This window comes from Neomonachus schauinslandi, chromosome 2 (assembly GCF_002201575.2).
Source record: "Neomonachus schauinslandi chromosome 2, ASM220157v2, whole genome shotgun sequence".
Taxonomy (NCBI): domain Eukaryota; kingdom Metazoa; phylum Chordata; class Mammalia; order Carnivora; family Phocidae; genus Neomonachus; species Neomonachus schauinslandi.
The window spans coordinates 167,480,178-167,499,955 of record NC_058404.1 but is presented as its reverse complement, the minus strand read 5'-3'; the positions used below and the strand labels follow the sequence as shown (position 1 = coordinate 167,499,955).

Here is a 19,778-nt window from a genome sequence, read left to right as displayed (position 1 = left end):
GAAAGCACAAATGGAGCTGCCAACTCCTCTAGGGCTGAATATCTTCTGCACCTGTAAATGTTTCTCAATGACAGGAGCTACACTTTATTATATTGTTCACACTGCTCTTAGTCTGTCTTCACTGTCTGTGTCCTATTGAAAAGTGTACCAACAGCAGTAAATATTACTTCTACACATTGGGGCAACGGACTTCCTTAACCCAAACACTATGCACATATCAATACAGTCCAAGTTTACAATTAGTTTTTACACCAAGTAAGCATCAAGTAAGATTCAGTTTAATTCAGAACTATACTGCTTCTCGTTAGCTTCAGTGAAAACTGGACCCACATATCCTCATACACTCTGTCTCTCATTTAGACCTCATAATATACTGGGAAAAAGTGACAATATCTCTACCAATTGTTGCATAAACTTGGCAAGACATATACTCTCTTTTAACTGCAATTTTTCTGTGATGCAAAGAATGTAGGCCCAATTAATTTGCCTATCCATAAAAATCACATGCATGAAAGCCCTTTGTGGAAAAAATCACAAAAATAATAGTGTTTACTATTTATTTCAAGTTTTAACAAATGTTATTAATAGTAAGTAAGCTAACAAATTTTCAGATTAGACAAGTCTGGATTTAAAATGTAGCTGTATTATTTATTCTATTTGATCTTAAGCAAGTTTTTTAACCTTTCTGACCTTCAGCTATGTTGCCTATAGGTGTATTATTAATATCCAACTTGTATCTTTTTGAGGAGGATAAATGAGACAACTAGTGCAAAGTGTTTAGCATAAAGCATGGTATAGAGTAGGCAGCTACTAAGAGATCCATAATGTCTACTCTTCATAAAAGACTTAATCATCAAGAACAATTGTAATTATTTTATTGTATATCTTGACTGACTTAGAAAGGGAAAAATATAGTGGCACATTTCAGAAAGTTTCGAATTTAAAAGACCTTTTTAAGAATTAACTCAAAACTCAGGTTTGGTTATTTAAAATGTAAGCAGATTGGGGCGTCTGAGTGGCTCAGTCGGTTAAGCGTCTGCCTTCGGCTCAGGTCGTGATCCCAGGGTCCTGGGATCGATCCCCGCATCTGGCTCCCTGCTCGGCGGAGAGCCTGCTTCTCCCTCTCCCTCTGCCTGCCGCTCTGTCTACTTGTGCTCTCTATCTCTGTTAAATAAATAAATAAAAATCTTAAAAAAAAAATGTAAGCAGATAAGCTCATTTGCTTGGAGTACCAGATGTTACTACACATTTTGATTACAGATACAGATCTCAAATAATGTTCCAAAATATGATATTAAAAATAATAGTATATATTTTTATAGAATACTTACTTTGTGCTTGGCATTGTGCTAGGTAATTTATGTATCTTATGTGAAACTTACATCAGCCCTGTGGGGAGTTATTATATTTATTTTACAGAGAAACAATCTGAAACTGAGAGAGGCTATAGCCAGACTGTTTCAAAAAAATATGAGGAGAAAATCAAAACTTTATAAAATGAAGGCCATTAAAGCATGGCTCGTTTAAAAGAAATGATGAGTGTATATATCCTCTTCAATGTCTAAACAACTAGCTGATGAATCAGAACTTTGAGAAGCAAAAGGGCAATAATAAATCTCTGTGCTGAAAACATTGATTTAATATACTTGCAGGTGAGGGAATAAAGGTCTTAGGGTTTGGAGACACACACACACAAATTAAAAACCTACTTAGTAAGAAAGAGTTGAGGTTATATTAAATTCTGACATGGCATTAGGTATCTAAAGGAATTAAGCATAACTCCAGTGATATCTATGACAACAAAACTAATAATATTATTTTTTAATTTTATATTTTTGTTCTTTGTAAAGTTTATTTTTGTAAGTAAGCTCTACACCCAATGTGGGGCTCAAACTCACAACCATGAGATGAAGAGTCACATGCTCTTCCAACTGAGCCAGCCAGGTGGCCCAAGACTAACAACATTTTTTAATGTTTTACAGGCTTTCTTTTTTTAAAAGTTCAATACAATAAATAGAAATTATGCCATAAAAACTGTCCTTATTTTTTTCAGCTGGGCTATTTCTTTCTTTTTTTTTTTTTTAAAGATTTTATTTATTTATTTGAGAGAGAGAGAATGAGAGACAGAGAGCACGAGAGGGAAGGGGATCAGAGGGAGAAGCAGACTCCCCGCCGAGCAGGGAGCCCGATGTGGGACTCGATCCCGGGACTCCAGGATCATGACCTGAGCCGAAGGCAGTCGCTTAACCAACTGAGCCACCCAGGCGCCCCCAGCTGGGCTATTTCTAAGAAGGTATTTTGCCAGACTTAAGGCTGGTTAACTTTTCCAAACATCGTATATAAATAAAGTTTAGGTTTGTTTATTTGTTTTGCTTTTAGTTTTTGTTTTTTCGTTTTTAAGTGAGGTGATTGTTTTCACGGTTTCTTTAGGAATTCAGCAGACAAAAAGAAAACAAGAACAGAAATAAGAAGACCTAGCCACAAGTCTATCCTGGGTGTTAACAAAAGATGTCAATATCACTTGGCAACTAAAATGTACATTTCTAGACAAAAGGAAATTAAAATTACAATAGTAATCCCCTTTCAGTGAATTACCACTTTAACCAGACTTCTTTTCCATGCCATCCAAAATTCTTCTAAAAGATTAGACTTTCGTTACTGATACATTTTTGTGTCAGCCTCCTACAAACTTTAATTTAAAAAGTGTAGAAACTACTAGGCACTGATGGTATCTTTCCAAAGCTGGAAATCGTGTTCTCTTTGCTTTTTTTATGTATGAAAATTAATCACTTCAAGAGCATTAAAAAGCTCATTTGGCAGAAAGCCAGACTCTATTCCAGGCTCCTACTTTACCACAATACTAAAGATATATATATATCAGTATTTGAGCTTTACAAAATTAATCTTCTGATTCTGTTGTACTATTTTTGAGTTTTCTGTTCTTGTTGAGCATCATCTTGTGTTTCTGAAGTTTTAAGTTCAGTGGTTTACTTGAATTTTTAATCATGCATTTGTTTATGAGACATGCATAATGTCAACACTATCGTCCATTACTCTCTACTGAAACATTTGCAGCACAGGTAGAGTGTAAAGAAACAGTTTGGATCAAAGAATTTCCCTTAAGGCCATGACACATTTTCTCTTACCAGTTAATCAGCTTGAAGCTTTGCAATAAATTAGATACAATAATTTGAATTCTTCAAACCAAGAATGACACTAATTTCTGCGAGGAAACCAGCCCTAGTTATAAGTAAGATTTTCTTTGGGGGCTTGTGCCTTGTGTAAAGTACATAGAGAAGAGAAAAAGCAAAGATTGGCCTTAACTGGAGCAAAAGTATGGTAATCATAATTAGCACAATTCTCTTTTGAAAAACATTAGATCATATTAGAAGTAACGGATATTAAGTCTCTTGCTAATATTCTGCTGCCAGTGAATCTTAAATCAACTCTAAAAAATTTCTGAGAACAAAAATTAGGTGGCATTGTCTCAGTAAATAAGAGTCTTGATTTATCAATGATTTCCTGTACGTTGATGGATAATTGGGAGATTTTTAAAAATGATATAAATTTGATAACATGGATACTAGTATGCTATTTCTTTTTAAGTTCTCTAAGTATATTTATGGTGACAGAAGGGGGAAGAATTTCAATGCTATATTCTCAATTAATTAACAATTAAATTAAAGAGCTTACTTCCCCATTAAGCACCTTCAAAAATATCTTTTTTCCTATGTCCATTGATTTTTTGGAATAGATTTTTATTTCACAAAGCTTCAAAGGAAATGTTATGCATTGACTGAAATTATGCGTTAGAAAATCATAGCCCAGGGGCACCTGGGTGGCTTAGTTTGTTGAGTGTCTGACTCTTGGTTTTGGCTCAGATCATGATCTCAAGGTCGTGGGACTGAGCCCTGCATCCAACTCCATGCTCAGTGGGAAATCTGCTTAGGATTCTCTCTCTCTCTCTCTCTCTCTGCCCCCCTCCATTCACCCCCTCTGGAATAAATAAATAAAACTAAAAAAATATAAAAGAAAATCATAGCCCAGTATTTTAATATATCATAGTATTCTAACAATAGCAACACCTACTAATCCTGGTTGGAGAAAACTTTTACTTCAATATAAATAAAAGTCTTTTTGTATTAACCCAGTGTCTAATTCTCTTAAAGTGAGTGGTTAGAAGTGGAGATGGAACCTCCAGAAGTAGCTTTGGACCAAAACTCTTCTATTTTGACTCCTCTGTCTTAGTATAGAATCCACACACATCAAATATCTATACTTCTTTTTTTCTTTCCGAATATCTGTACTTTTGAACCCAAGTTGACTGTCAATGACTCGTAAATTGTTCCTCATTCTTGTCTAAGAGAAAGAGCATGATTTTACCACCAATTTTTAAACGGAAATCCTGGATTTAGGGTTTCTATGACATTCTCCACCTATTTCCGTGGCCTAAGAGAGAGATTACTCCATTAGTTGAGGCCAGACTGTCATGCCTACCTCAAGATGAAGGTCAGCTTCCAGTGAAGTGCAGGGAGAGCTTGGAGAGTACTTATTCCTAAGTAGTCAAAATTAGCAAATGTCCACTATCCCAAAGGAAACATAAAACACTCTCTAACTCTTCCTTTAAGAAATTCTCTATTTTGGATGGTTTTAATAGTGCAGAATAAAATACTGAAATGCCAATACAAATCAGTATAGGTTTAAGCATCAATATCTGTAGTACAATGTTAAGTCATGCGTGCATTCATAGCAATTCATCAAGTAAATGAAATTAGATAACCTCATTCTTGCCACGTTCTCATTAGGAAAGCTTTTATAGGGCGCCTGGGTGGCTCAGTTGGTTTAGCAACAGCTGTCAGCTCAGGTCATGATCCTGGAGTCCCAGGATGGAGTCCCACATCGAGCAGGGAGTCTGCTTCTCCCTCTGACCCTCCCCCCTCTCATGTGCTCTCTCTCTCTCATTCTCTCTCTCAAATAAATAAATAAAATCTTTAAAAAAAAAAAGAAGAAATTTCTATATTAAAAAAAAGGAAAGCTTTTATAGATAAAGATAACTTGGTTCTTATGGGACATTAAATTGGTGAAGAAGAGAAGGAACAAAATTGAAAGTGACAATTTAGCAGGAATAAAGATTGTGTTGGAGGAGAGGGTATAAACTAATTCAACTTGAGCGGTGGGTTGATAATTTGAGCAGAGTAGGAGTTAAGAAGCAAAATAGATTGAGACTCAATTTCAATGTTATTCTATGCCAAGGAATCTTTAATTAATTAATTAATGGAGGATAGAATAGGAAGCTGAGAACTTAGGAAATTATGCCTAATGATCTATAATAGAAATTTTCTTGGTTTACTCTGAGGTCCAGCTCAGAACTAATATGATCCTCTAAGAATTGAGGATTTAAATATTTGGAGATCATCTATTCTAAATAAGAGAACTTTAGGGTACCTTAAATTCTTCTTTGGTCCATTCTTCCAAACAACTGTTTCTCCTTGATGTTAATAATTCTTGCTTTCAGTCCTCTAATTTATAAACTGGTGATACCTGCTTTTACAAAATAAGAAGACAAATAATTTAAAAGCAAGTTGAGTGAGGAAAAGTCTTTCTAATTATGACTCAAATACCACATGCAATTTAAAAAGAAGATTGCTAAATTTGACTACAAAATTTAATGACAAAAAATATATAAGGAAAGTAAAAAGAAATGATAAACTGAAAAAATATCCACAACATATACGAGATAAAGAGCTGATATCCTTAATTTACAGAAACTAAAAATTGATAAAATAATGGCCAAAAACTCTATAGAAATGGACAAAATACACAAAAAATTTATAAAAAGAGATTTAAGAATGATCCTTAAATGTTATATGATGTTGATTTCACTCATAATGAGAAATGCAAGTTATACTGTAGAGAACTATCACTTTTTGTCCATCAGCTTGACAAGGATTAAAAAAAAATAAAACTTTACAATCCACTATGTTGATTTGGTTGTGTGAAAACAGGCCATCTACACGTTGCGGGTAGAATGCAAAATAATTCAACTTTTATGGAGGCAAATTTGGCAAATGGAAATATCTAACAAACTTTGTGTTCATCTCCCCACCCCATTTCCCAAAAGTTCACATTTGGCCACTTTGCTTTTATTAAAAAACCTACATTAATAAGGTAAGAACTGTTTTGTAAAAATGAAAATCCTCTTCAGATTTCTTTCCACTGGCAAAAACTTCAGTCTTTCATGAAAGTAAGGTAGTATAATGCAAACTTTCAGAAAGCCAGAGGATACCTGTATGTGTCTGCTCTTTGAATTCCTTTTTGAACGAATTGTAATGTAGTACTTTGTCCTCATCAATTAATGTATTCTTTTTATGTTTGAAAAGAAGCATGAATTTGCCTTTTGGAAAAAAAACAATTCTTTAATAATGTGTGTATGTATAGGTATGTATATAATTTACATTAATACACATACATTTATTTCCTTGCTCTGTCCACTGAATGGGCACATTCTTGCAGTATAATGAACAGATCTAACGCTCAGATCTAGGTCTCTAATATTATTTCCAACTAAAAGGAACCAAGGCTTCTTTTTTTTTTTTTAAAGATTTTATTTATTTATTTGACAGAAAGACACACAGCGAGACAGGGAACACAAGCAGGGGGAATGGGAGAGGGAGAAGCAGGCTTCCCGTGGAGCAGGGAGCCCGATGCGGGGCTCGATCCCAGGACCCCGGGATCATGACCTGAGCCGAAGGCAGACGCTTAATGACTGAGCCACCCAGGCGCCCCAGGAACCAAGGCTTCTTGAAAAATTTGCTGTTTTCAGCAGGGTAAGTACAAAAGTACCTGGGGTATTTTGTGATACCAAAAATAAAAGAAGTGCTCAAAAATGATGGGCACATGTCACACGACCAAAGGAGCTTGCTCAGAGGAGCTCCTTTAGCCAAATCCAAGACACCAAATTAAACACCAAAATCATTAAGTAGGGAAATTAATTATAAACAGTTGGAAAAATTGGTTTCCATGAGTTTATACGGAGAGACAGACAGATAGATACACACTTACACACTTGGATGATAGATAAAAGAAAAAGGGAGACCTCTTGATAATAGATGCCAACAAGAAAGAAATGGGATTGGCAAATCATCATTTTGCAACAATCATTTAAAAAATTCTTTTAGAAAAGAATCATGGATGGATGACAAACCTAGGGTAAAATTTTGATGAGAAGGATATTTGTCTCCCTATAGATTGCTTACTAATTACAAGGGAAAAAATAGTACCTGTGCATGGAGAAATCAGACAACACCTTGACCAATTAAACATCATCAGTAAAGGCCGGATGGATACAGAGCCTCTAGATGTAATAGCCACAAAGCACACAGCTTTGGTCTATAATATTTTGGCCAGGAACATATAAACTGAGTTTAATCATGGCCCAACACCAGACAAATGAAAATGAGGAAAGAAGTCTCAGTTAAAACCAAATAGTATACAATGTCTACAGCAGTGAATCTAGGTAAAGAGTATATGAAATATTTCTATTGATCTGACTTTTAAGTTTGAAGTTATTCCCCAAAAAAAGTTGTTTTTGTTTTTGTTTCTTAAGTGCAGTAGGGGGCACCTGGATGGCTCAGTCAGTTGAGTGTCTGACTCTTGATTTTGCCTCAGGTCATGATCTCAGGGTCGTGGGATTCAGACCCATGTCAGGCTCCAAACTCAGTGTGGAGCCTGCTTGAGCTTCTCTCTCTCCCTTTCACTCCACACACTCCTCTCTCTAAAATAAATAAATAAATATTTTTTTAAAAAGTGGGTTAAAATATTAATTTCTCTTGACAGAAGGAATTCCCTTTTTTTTATACTTTCAGATTAGAACATATTTCCATTTAATTTATGTATACTCTGTACTTCTGGAACATTCCAACAGTGAGTTTAAGTAAGTGTGCACTTACTTGTATGGCTGAAGTAACTATAGAAATTATCTTTAAAAGTGGCTGACTTGGGGGACATATTTCTAAGTTTTTAAATATACATTCACACAAACTGATGTATTTTAATTACTTCAAAAATGAGAGTTTACTTATTAAAAATGAAGAATGTTGGGAGAAAGTTTTAAAGAAGTGGTAAGATACAATCTTCTAAACAGTAGTGAAGGTACTGCAAAACAACTTTTTATTATATGAACATCTCCATTTTATTAAGATTATTTTTTTCTGTAAGACATTATCCATTTTAAGAATCTATGTAAGCACATTGTGATGAATTATAAAAAGTTGATTGCATCATATTATGCAGAATTCGAGAAATGAACATCAGTTTCAATAATGTGTTATATGTAGACATAATGTCTCAATAATCCAGTTAAGAAATGGCAGAAGACATGAACAGACATTTCTGCGAAGAAAACATACAAATGGCCAACAGACACATGAAAAAACGCTCAGCATCACTCATCATCAGGGAAATAAAAATCAAAACCACAATGAGATACCACCTCACACTTGTCAGAATGGCTAAAATTAACAACTCAGGAAACAACAGATGTTGGCAAATATGTGGAGAAAGGGGAACCCTATCACACTGTTGGTGAGAATGCAAACTGGTGCAGCCACTCTGGAAAACAGTATGGGGGTTCCTCAAAAAGTTAAAAATAGAGTTACCCTATGAGTCAGCAATTGCACTACTAGGTATTTACCCAAAGGATAAAAAAATGCTGATTCAAAGGAGCACATGCACCCCTATGATTATGGCAGCCCTATCAACTATAGCCAAACTATGGAAAGAGTCCAAATGTCCATCGACTGATGAATGGATAAAGAAGATGTGGTATATTGGGGCACCTGGGTGGCTCAGTCATTAGGCGTCTGCCTTCCGCTCAGGTCGTGATCCCGGGGTCCTGGGATCAAGCCCCGCATTGGGCTCCCTGCTCAGCGGGAAGCCTGCTTCTCCCTCTCCCACTCCTCCTGCTTGTGTTCCCTGTCTCGCTGTGTGTCTTTCTGTCAAATAAATAAATAAAATCTTTTAAAAAAAAAAGAATGAAATCTTGCCATTTGCAACAACGTGGTTGGAACTAGAGGGTATTATGTTAAGCGAAATAAGTCAGTCAGAGAAAGACGAATACCATCTGATTTCACTTATTGTGGAATTTAAGAAACAAAACAGATGAACATAGTGGAAGGGAAGGAAAAATAAGATAAAAAGAGAGAGGGAAACAAACCATAAGAGACTCTTAACTATAGAGAACAAACTGAGGGTTGTTGTGGGGAGGTGGGAGGGGAGATGAGCTAAATGGGTGATGAACATTAAGAAGAACACTTGGGATGAGCACGGGGTGTTATATGTATGTGACGAATCACTAAATTTTACTCCTGAAACCAATACTACACTATATAAATTTAAAAAAAAAGAAAAAGGATTAAATTAAAAAAAAAGAATCTACATAAGCACATTGTGCTGAATTATAAAAAGTTGATCGTGGGGTGCCTGGGTGGCTCAGTCAGTTGAGTATCCGACTCTTGATTTTGGCTCAGGTCATAATCTCAGGGTCATGGGTTCAAGCCCCACGTGGGCTCTGAGCTCCAGGGGAGTCTGCTTGAGATATTTTCTCCCTCTCTTTCTGCCCCTCCCACCACACTCTCTATCTCTCTCTTTCTAAAATAAATAAATAAATCTTTTTAAAAAATGTTGATTGCATCATATTATGTAGAAACCCAGAAATGAATATCAGTTTTAATAATGTGCTATATGTAGACACAATATCATAATTATGTATTTATAAATCATAATTCATGCTTATAAACTACCATACATTTTTAGATCACCAGAGTGTTTTTCATTATGCAAAAATAAGTAAATTACAAATCTCAATAAGTTTTCTATTGACTGACATATATATATACATATATATATACACTTATATATATATGTATATATATATATAGGTATATTCATCAGTTCATTATTTATTTATTTATGTTTTACTGTTTATATATCCAAATTTGTTCTGGGGGTTTATTTTTTATTTTGTGGAGGGAGGGGTTATTTTTTAAATAGCAACCTCTGAAATAAGTGGTATATATTGGAAATGATTTTATTTTGGTAATAAAATGATTTAGTTACATGGAAGTTATGGCAACTCTAAGAGCTTGTATTAAAAATATATTAAAAGTTAGATATTAAAATATTTCTCTCCTAAGCAAAATGATTAAAGTTAATAAGTGAAATAAATGTGAATTTAATAAGGGGGAAATTGAAATTAAAAAAATGAAGGAAGGACAAGTTAAATATCATTTGTTGTTTTCTAAAAGTATTAGAATGATGTTATTATTATAACAGTGCTATTCTTACTTCTAAAGCACTTTCTTCATATAAGGCATTACATTGTTTACTGGGAATGAGTTACAGCTGCTAGTCTATTGCCTAGAATCACCCAATCTCCAAAATGGCTACTCATTCTAATTAGTGGACAAAAAACATCCCCCAGCCACCAAGTGGTTATCCTCACCAAAGTACCTATATGTTCCAAAATACTTATGCTTCAGGTTAATCCATCAGAGCCCAATAACAAAATGCAAATATATTAAAAAGAAAAATAACCATCTAGAAAAGTACCATGCTTGTCCTTTGTCAACCCTGAACATACTAGTTTCAATTTTTATTTATTTATTTTTTTAAAGATTTATTTATTTATTTGACAGAGAGAGACACAGCGAGAGAGGGAACACAAGCAGGGGGAGTGGGAGAGAGAGAAGCAGGCTTCCCGTGGAGCAGTGAGTCCAATGTGGTGCTCGATCCCAGAACCCTAGGATCATGACCTGAGCTGAAGGCAGAAGTTTAATGACTGAGCCACCCAGATGCCCCTCATTTTTTTTTAAATCAGGCTATTGAAATGTATAGGACATTAAAAAAAAGGTCATAAAATAACTATTATGGAGATAAAAATAGAAAAACAAAAGCTATACCAAGGAAGAGTTGGAGAACTCTAAATGAGTCCTACAGGCAAATCTTACCTATATCACCATTTTGATTGGAAATGGTAAATTGATCAAAATATAGGACCTTCATGGATTTTTTAATGTGTTCTGATACTTAATGCTAAGTATGAGTCATAGACATTACAATTAAGGAAGCGGATGCCAAAGCCATAAAAGCAGAAAACTATGCCTACCTGCTGCTCTGAAGATCTTGGTTTCACACAGTTTCCTGAATCTTCAACTGTAAAGGCTTTATTGACAAAAAGATAATGAGCTAGTGAGCAGACTTCAAAGCAACTCCACAGATCCAAATTTCTGTATTTCTTCCTCATTTGTCTCCTGTGTTATTTAACTTTCATATGGAGATCAAATCATACTAATTGTGATATCTTTCTAATTTAGCTAACATGTTGGGTTAGGTCATGGATAAGCATTCATCTCTTGTCATCCATTAGCAGGATACTGCTATGAAAAATGAGTAATCTATTCTATTAAACAGAAATGTACTTGATTAGCTTGAGGTTCTTTTTCTTTACATGTGAAAAAGGTTAATCAACTAAAGCACAAGTTTGTGTTTTTCTCTCCATGGTTGATGGCTCATTATCTGGCCATTTTGGTATAGATTAGGATTCTGTTGGCAGGTATTTCTAGTTAAGACATTACCCATATGTCACTATTATGTTCACAATTCTCTATTTGTGTTACTGTTTTAAAACATTTGGAATTGGATATATGCATTTTCCTCAACTAAGAAATCCATCAGCAATTCAAGTTTAAAGTCCTATTATCTGTTGCAGTTTTCCTTTGTTTTATAAAGAAATTTCTCAGTTTTTATTCTTAATATTAAATAGTATGAAAAAGGGGCACTTGGGTGGCTCAGTTGGTTAAGGGTCTGCCTTCGGCTCAGGTCCTGATCCCAGGGTTCTGGAATCCGGCCCCACGTTAGGCCCCCTGCTCAGTGCAGAGCCTGCTTTTCCCTCTGCCCCTCACCCTGCTTAAGCTCTCTCTCTCTTTTTCTCTCTCTCAAATAAATTAATAAAATCTTTAAAAAATATATAAATAGTATGAAAAATGCTTAAATTGAAGTCTGGATACCTGTTTGTTTTTTTGAAGAAAAATGTATTTGTGTTGTTAATTTGATATATTAACATTGTAGTCAATTTCACATCTATTATATATCTCCTAGCATTATACACACACACACACACACACACATGCACACACAGTTTGGGACAAATTATGTTCAAAGATAGATACTTCAGTTTTTATTTTTTTATTTTATTTTTATTCTTATGTTAATCCCCATACATTACATCATTAGTTTTAGATGAAGTGTTCCATGATTCATTGTTTGTGCATAACACCCAGTGCTCCATGCAGAATGTGCCCTCCTCAAAACCCACCACCAGGCTAACCCATCTTCCCACCCCCCTCCCCTCTAGAACCCTGTTTGTTTTTCAGAGTCCATCGTCTCTCATGGTTCGTCTACCCCTCCGATTTCCCCCGCTTCATTCTTCCCCTCCCTCTACCTTCTTCTTCTTCTTTTTTTTTTTCTTAACATATATTGCATTATTTGTTTCAGAGGTACAGATCTGAGATTCAACAGTCTTGCACAATTCACAGCGCTTACCAGAGCACATACCCTCCCCAGTGTCTATCACCCAGTCACCCCATCCTTCCCACCCCACCCCCCACTCCAGCAACCCTCAGTTTGTTTCCTGCGATTAAGAATTCCTCATATCAGTGAGATCATATGATACATGTCTTTCTCTGTTTGACTTATTTCACTCAACATAATACCCTCCAGTTCCATCCACGTCGTTGCAATGGCAAGATCTCATTCCTTTTGATGGCTGCATAATATTCCATTGTATATATATACCACATCTTCTTTATCCATTCATCTGTTGATGGACATCTTGGCTCTTTCCACAGTTTGGCTATTGGAGACATTGCTGCTATAAACATCGGGGTGCACGTACCCGATACTTCAGTTTTTAAATTTGAGTTTTAAAGATCATGCTACAGTGTGTTCCTACTTTATCAGCACATGGCCCTCAAAGCTTTAAGTGTTGTGCTTTATATGTTTCAACTTAATTTTATTTCTATTCTTTACATCCTCATATGTAGTGAGTCAGCATCATTACATCAGTATTTGGTGTATCCAGTTACAGCTCAAGTACTCTAGTATAAAATTATTCTTGTATCAGTTATCTGTTGCCATTATAGTGATGTGTAACAAACAATCATTAAGCCCTAGGGTAGAGTAAACATGACAATAAATGTTTATCTTTACTCCTCAATCTGTGGATTGTCTGGCCAGGTGTTTGTATCTGAATTGGGCTCAGTTTGGCTCACTCATGCAATTGCTGTCAGGTGCTGTTTGACTAGATCGATTTGTAGAACTTGCTGGGCTCTGTCACAACTCTGTTGCCTTAGTTGGATCTTTTGAGGCAACTTGGCTCTGCTTTCTATATTTAATCTTCCAATAGACTAGCCTGAGGATATTCTGGTGGAGAAAGCAATGGAACAAGAGAAAAGATGGGAGCATGAAAACACTTTTCTAGTATCTTCTTATACCAAGTGGTCTGCTATCCCATCAGCCAGAGCTACTCACATGGCAAAGCACAAAATCACCTCAGCATGGCAACCACCAAAGGGAGAAGATATGGGAAAACATGAAAAATCAATGTCATTAATGAAAACAATCTTCCACAGTCCTATTATTATTTTCCCACAGGATTTTAATTTCTTCTTTTCTTCCTCAATAATACCTTTTTACTGGGAAAGAAAGAAAGTGATTGAATTTAGTTGTTCAATCAATGTGTGTTCATTAAATACCTAGTAATATGTTCCAACATAGAATGTTCATTCTAAGGGTGAGTCCGGCAAAGAACAAGACATAAATAAGTAAAATATATAATCAGATAAGTGCTAAAGAGAAAAATGAAGAAGGTGTTGATGAACTATTTTAAGTATGCATTCAGGGAAATCTTCATAGATAAAAAGAAAGAGAGGAGTAAGCCATAAGAGTATCTCTATGATTTTTTTTTTTTTCCAGAAAGAAGAAATAGAAAGTTGAAAAGTGGAAGTATTAATGATGTCCTCCAAAAGTTGCAAGAAGACCATTGTGGCTCTTATGGCTGCTCAAAGGGGCCAGGAGGAGGGGGTGGGAACAGAGAGCTAACACAAGCTCATCATACCAGATGGGACATTGTAGGCCATCATGAGGGTTTTGACTTTTATTCTGAGCAGAGTGGTAAAGAATTGGGGGAATTTAAGTAGAGGAGTGAAGAGATCAAACTTACATTTAAAAAGCTTTTTTTCCCCCTAGTTGCTATACTGAGAATAGACTTGTAAAATAAAGTAAAAATTGAGATTTAACTCATCGTGGACTGTGGAAACAGCAGTTTTTTAGACAGGTGGAACAGTCTCATTGGAAGTGTTTCAAGAGAAAAAAAGGAAAAGTGGAGGTGATGGTATAGATAACTCTTTTGAAGACTTGTGTGAGGAGAACAGTAGTTCAACAGAATGTGGTATCAAGAGAGAGTTTTGCTTGTGTGTTTTTTAAGACTGGGGAAATTATAGCTCATTTCCCTGTTCATGAGAATGAACCACTAAAATGCAATTAAAAAGTAATGAGATAGTGATGCGTGCTTCCATATGGATGAGCCTCAAAAACAGTATGTGAAGTGAAAGAAACCAGATAAAAAGGAGCCCACTGATAAGAAATATCCAGGAGATACAAATTGATGGAGACCGAAATCAAATCAGCAATTGCCAGGAGCCTGGATTGGGAGTGAGGATTAACTGTAAAAGAGCTCTTAGAAATGTTGTGGGGATGATAGAAATGTTATAAAACTGATTGCAGTGAGGATGGCAGAGCCCTATAAATTTACTGAAACATAGTCAATTGTACCTTACAATGGAGGAGGTTTATGGTAGGTACTTCATAAATACTTTAATAAAGCTGTAAAAAACAAATAGCTGGAATGGCTTTCTATTATATATTACCAAAAGAGCCTTAATTAAGATATGCCTATATTATTCATCCTGGAATTGACAGGATGCTTGTGAATCATGGAGTCATAGTTCAAATGTCAGGGATATCAAATTGTAGCTTTAGCTTCAATGGTCTTCTCTAGTAATGATGATCTGACATAAAAGTTAAGACCTGGTGTCTGACAAGGGAAATTTGTGCAAATTTTAGGTAATAGAGAATCGTCCTGGATATTCCATTTGTCCTTAGAGCTCCACGCTGTACACTTTTCCATGTCCTATGAAGCTGACCTCTATGGGCTGCATCAACTGGGTCTTCTTGACTTTTGACTTCCAGTAGGAGGCACCAGGAGGAAATAGGGGTTCACCTCCCTGCCTTCCTCACTACTGGGCTTTAGGTGGTGGACAATCCCTGTGTTTTTCTATCAAAAGCCACAGGTTAGTCCTTTTAGCTACAGCTTTAGCTCTCTCCAGGTGCACACGGTCACTGTTCTTTCAGGCCCAGGATTGGTAATGGCTCCTGCTATTGCCAATCCTGGAGTGCTTCAACAGTCCTTACTGGTTTCCTTTAATTCTGATTATACTTCTGCAAATAGTCAATTAATTTTCTCTCTCCTTATTATCTCATTTAAACATCTATCTTTTCCCTGCTAGGAAACTTAAAAAAGTAATTAATACCAGGAGTACTAAATATTTCCAGTAATTTCTAGCAACCTTACATATTTGAAGATTGCTTGAAACTTGCTTCCAGAAGAAAATGAGGCACTGAATCCTTGCACGTGGAGGAACAATTATAACAATTATTAGTAGGATGGCATTGGATGAGGGCAGGTTGTGAACAAGGCATTAGGAAATAATTGTGACTACCAAGGCATTTAGTCATCATGGTGACAATGATGTCACAAAGATTGTAGAGCCAAGAGGCTGCCATTTTCAGCTGTATTCCAGGCAATTTTTACACTACTAATACTATGGAATTTCATGCATATTACATGAAAAGTTTCCATAGTGAAATAAGTTCTGAAAGGCTGCATCAAATTCAAACAGATTTAATTACTGGAATGTGATTGAAAATGCCAATTATAATTTTCAAAAAAAAATTTTTTAAGATTCTTATATAAATGTAGCATGATCTGAAGAATGTCTATAAATTTTTAGTGAATCACGCTGAACTTAATTCATAAACCTGTCAAAAATTTATTTAATTTATGTATGAAACCAGTAAGATGGTAAAGCTTATTCAAATATTATTTGCTGAAATGAGTAATTTATAAGCAGTGAAAAATAAACACAAGGATAAAATTGGTACATTATATATAAAACTAGTTAATAACCTACAAGGCAATAAATTCATAACCATAACCTTTGAGGTTATTATTTCTATCAGAAAGAAACCATTTGCATAACTATCAGACAAAAATGTACAAATTAGCTTATAATTCCACAGAGCTCTAGCCAGGAGTAAATGGCTAAATCAAATACAGATACATTACCCCAGAAAGCTGAATAAGCCTTTAGTGAGACCTGATAAACAAGGACCCCCCAGTATGACATTAGAAGTACATGCTGCTATCCCTTTCATTATTTCCAAGTTCTAAGTATTTTTTTTCTTAACCATATTAAATAATAATCAATATTTTTAATTTTATATTGAATCAAGTGTGATTTGCCATATATTTCATATTCTCTGCAATCAGTGAAATATGGACAATATTATAAAAAAATTCAGGATTGTTTACTATAAAGTAATAAACATGCTTAGGGTAACAGTAGTGGTTTCCCAAACTTCATGTCAGCTAACATGATTATTTATGTATAGCTTCCAATTCTCATAGTAAAAATGTACATACACACACTTAGATCTTTTTTTAAATCAGGAAAGCCCTTTTGAGTGGTAAGGTAAAAAAATATGTACATTTTTCTGAAAACTTCAATTCAGAGCCTCAAAACCTGAGATTCTTCATTCAAATGAGCCACTGAAAATCTGATTGCCTCTTACGTGTTGGAAACACCATTAGAAATTGCTTTTATATGCCATTTTAGAATTCTACCTGCTCACTAGGAAGCAAAATGTCAGAAAATAATGAATCAACATTGTACATATTGAAGTTGCAAGATGGAAAATAGGATTCAGATCAAAGGTCTCTGAGAGACAAAACTTATAAACAAATGAATTTTTGACATTGAAGGGTACATTGCAGCCTAATTTTAAATTCCTATATACAGCCGCTGGAGCATAGTGAATGGCTTTGTGTTTCTAAATTTCCTTTATATTTTTTCTCAAAAATCTCCTCTGACAGAATTAGGTACTTGTACATACAAAGCTGTTGATAAACCCATGGATCTTGTGCATTCTCTTGAATATGAAGATAAATAATATAGTAAATTAATCACTATGAATTTAGATTAACCCCAAAGATCACTCCTAAATCCTAGAGGTTTATGGTAATATAAATGCATAACCAAACTCAGAGGATAGAGGATGGTGAAATTTGAAAGCTATGCTTTACAGCTTCAGTGACAAAGTCACTCACCACTTACAGACACAAAATTTAAAGATTGTCAAATTATTAGTTTGGCTACAGACCCAAAATTTAACTAGGTGAGTTTTTTTAGACTAAATCTGGATTACTCAATTACTATCACCCAACATGGTATTTTTCCATCTGTTTGCTAGTCTTTGAAAATGAATTTTAGGAGTTGGATCTTATGCATATAAAGATCATTAGGAAAAAAACAACAACTGTAGGGGTTGTTATATGAAAGAGGGTCTTTATGGTCAATAAATGTATGAACCTGGATTTCATTCTGATACTACAGAGGTCGGAACACTCAACCAATGATAAATCAACAAAATGTAGAAGACAGTTAAAACCTGTCTGAGCCCCAGCACAAACCGGAATAGTACTTAAAGTTGGTGAAGGCAAACAATAAAGAGACTGATATGACAGTGGTAAGATCGAGAAAATACAGAAATGGAAAAGTCGTGTTATCACCGATCTGTGCTGGGAACTTCCCAAGATGACTTCAGTAGCCTGACCTGCCAGACTCTTGGGGTGACAGCAAAAGATAATATTTTGTGGACTTGCCACAGGCTGATCTCTTATGCCAGTAAGTATAAGGAGGTCAAATGATCAAAATATACCCCAAAACTTAAAAAATGCAAATCATTTAGTCAAGTAACTTTTGGTTCAAATTCTTCCTTTAATATTTTTGAAATATACTGGATGCTAATAAAGTAAGCAAACAGTGTGGGCTGAAATTAAAATATATATATATTCTAATTAAAAAGGTCTATTGATCTTCAAATACTGTATTGCCTGGTTCTATCATTCCCATTTTAAAGATTAAAAACACAGTCCATGGTGATTGTTACTTTATAATGACAGTGATTGTGGTAGTCATCTATTGCTGTACAATAAATTATTCCAGGACTTAATGGCTAAAAACAATAATCATTTATCATCTCTGTTTCTGAGAGTCAGAATCCTGGAGTAATTTAGCCAAGTGGGTCTTTTTGAGAGTGTCTCCTGAGATTGAAGTCAACTTTTCAACTAGGTTGCATTAGCTAAGGTTGTGGCTGAGGTTTGAGAATCTACCTTCAAGAAGGTCCTCTCGGGGCGCCTGGGTGGCTCAGTTGGTTAAGCGACTGCCTTCGGCTCAGGTCATGATCCTGGAGTCCCAGGACCGAGTCCCGCATCGGGCTCCCTGCTCAGCAGGGAGTCTGCTTCTCCCTCTGACCCTCCCCCCTCTTGTGCTCTTTCTCTCACTCTCTCTCTCAAATAAATAAAAAAAATCTTAAAAAAAAAAAAAAAAAAAGAAGGTCCTCTCACATAGCTATTACCAAGAGTTCAATTCCTTGCTTGCTTTTGGCTGGAAGCTTTAGTTTCTTATCATGTGGGTCTTTCCACAGTTACGTCCAAGTGTCCTCAAGGTAGAGCAGCTGGTTTCCTTCAGAGAAAGTGATCTGAAAGAGAGAAAAAATATGAAAGAGTGACAGAAACCAAAGTAGTATCTGTAACCTAATCTCAAAAGTGACATACAGGGGTACCTGTGTGGCTCAGCTGGTTGAGTGTGGGACTCTTGGCTTTGCAACAGGTCATGATCTCATGGGTGGTGGGATCCAGCCCCATGTCTAGCTCCGCACTCAACAGGGAGTCTGATTGAAGATTCTGTCCCTCTGCTCCTCCACCCACTCTTGTGCTCTTTCTCTCTCTCTAAAATAAAATAAAATAAAATAAAATAAATCTTTTTTTAAAAAAAGTGACAATCACTTTTGCCATTTTCTGTTGATTGCACAAACCAACTCTTGTAAAATATGGGAAGGGACTACCCAAAGGTGTGAATTCCAGGAGACTCAGATAGTTGGGGCCATCTTGGTGGCTAACCAGTAGTTAGAGTGACAGAATCAAATAAGTAGTTTACACTGAGAAAATACATGTCATAATCAACTAACTAACCAATTATCCTAAATACAATAAAAATTAAAAGAAGATGTAATATGGTCTATGTGCTTGAATCTGTAAAGAATCTATAAAGACATCTAATCACATGGTAAATGAGAACTGAGTTAATTCTAAACTTTACTGCACTGCCTCCTTCTGAGCTTAGAGGGTTAAATTGAATTAAACACATGCACACACAGTGAATGTTTGGTTTGGAAAGGTACTTCTGTTTCACTAACACTGGATATTATTTCAAGGTGTTCAGACTATATATTTTATTTGATAGGAATTAATTTCATACTAGGTATCAAATTTTAAGATGATTTTACATGCAAATATCATATCATCAGTGGCAAATCAATAA

The 19,778-nt window shown here is 35.4% G+C and overlaps 1 long non-coding RNA gene across 1 annotated transcript; it reads right to left on the bottom strand.

Annotated features, from left to right (window-relative positions):
* Positions 1-5,504: 5,504 nt before the first annotated feature.
* LOC110590853 lies at positions 5,505-19,049 on the bottom strand. Its single transcript, XR_002480981.1, has 3 exons — positions 19,021-19,049; positions 18,814-18,936; positions 5,505-5,541 (listed from the first exon to the last, which is right to left on the bottom strand). It is a non-coding gene; the product is annotated as an uncharacterized LOC110590853 (long non-coding RNA).
* Positions 19,050-19,778: the final 729 nt, after the last annotated feature.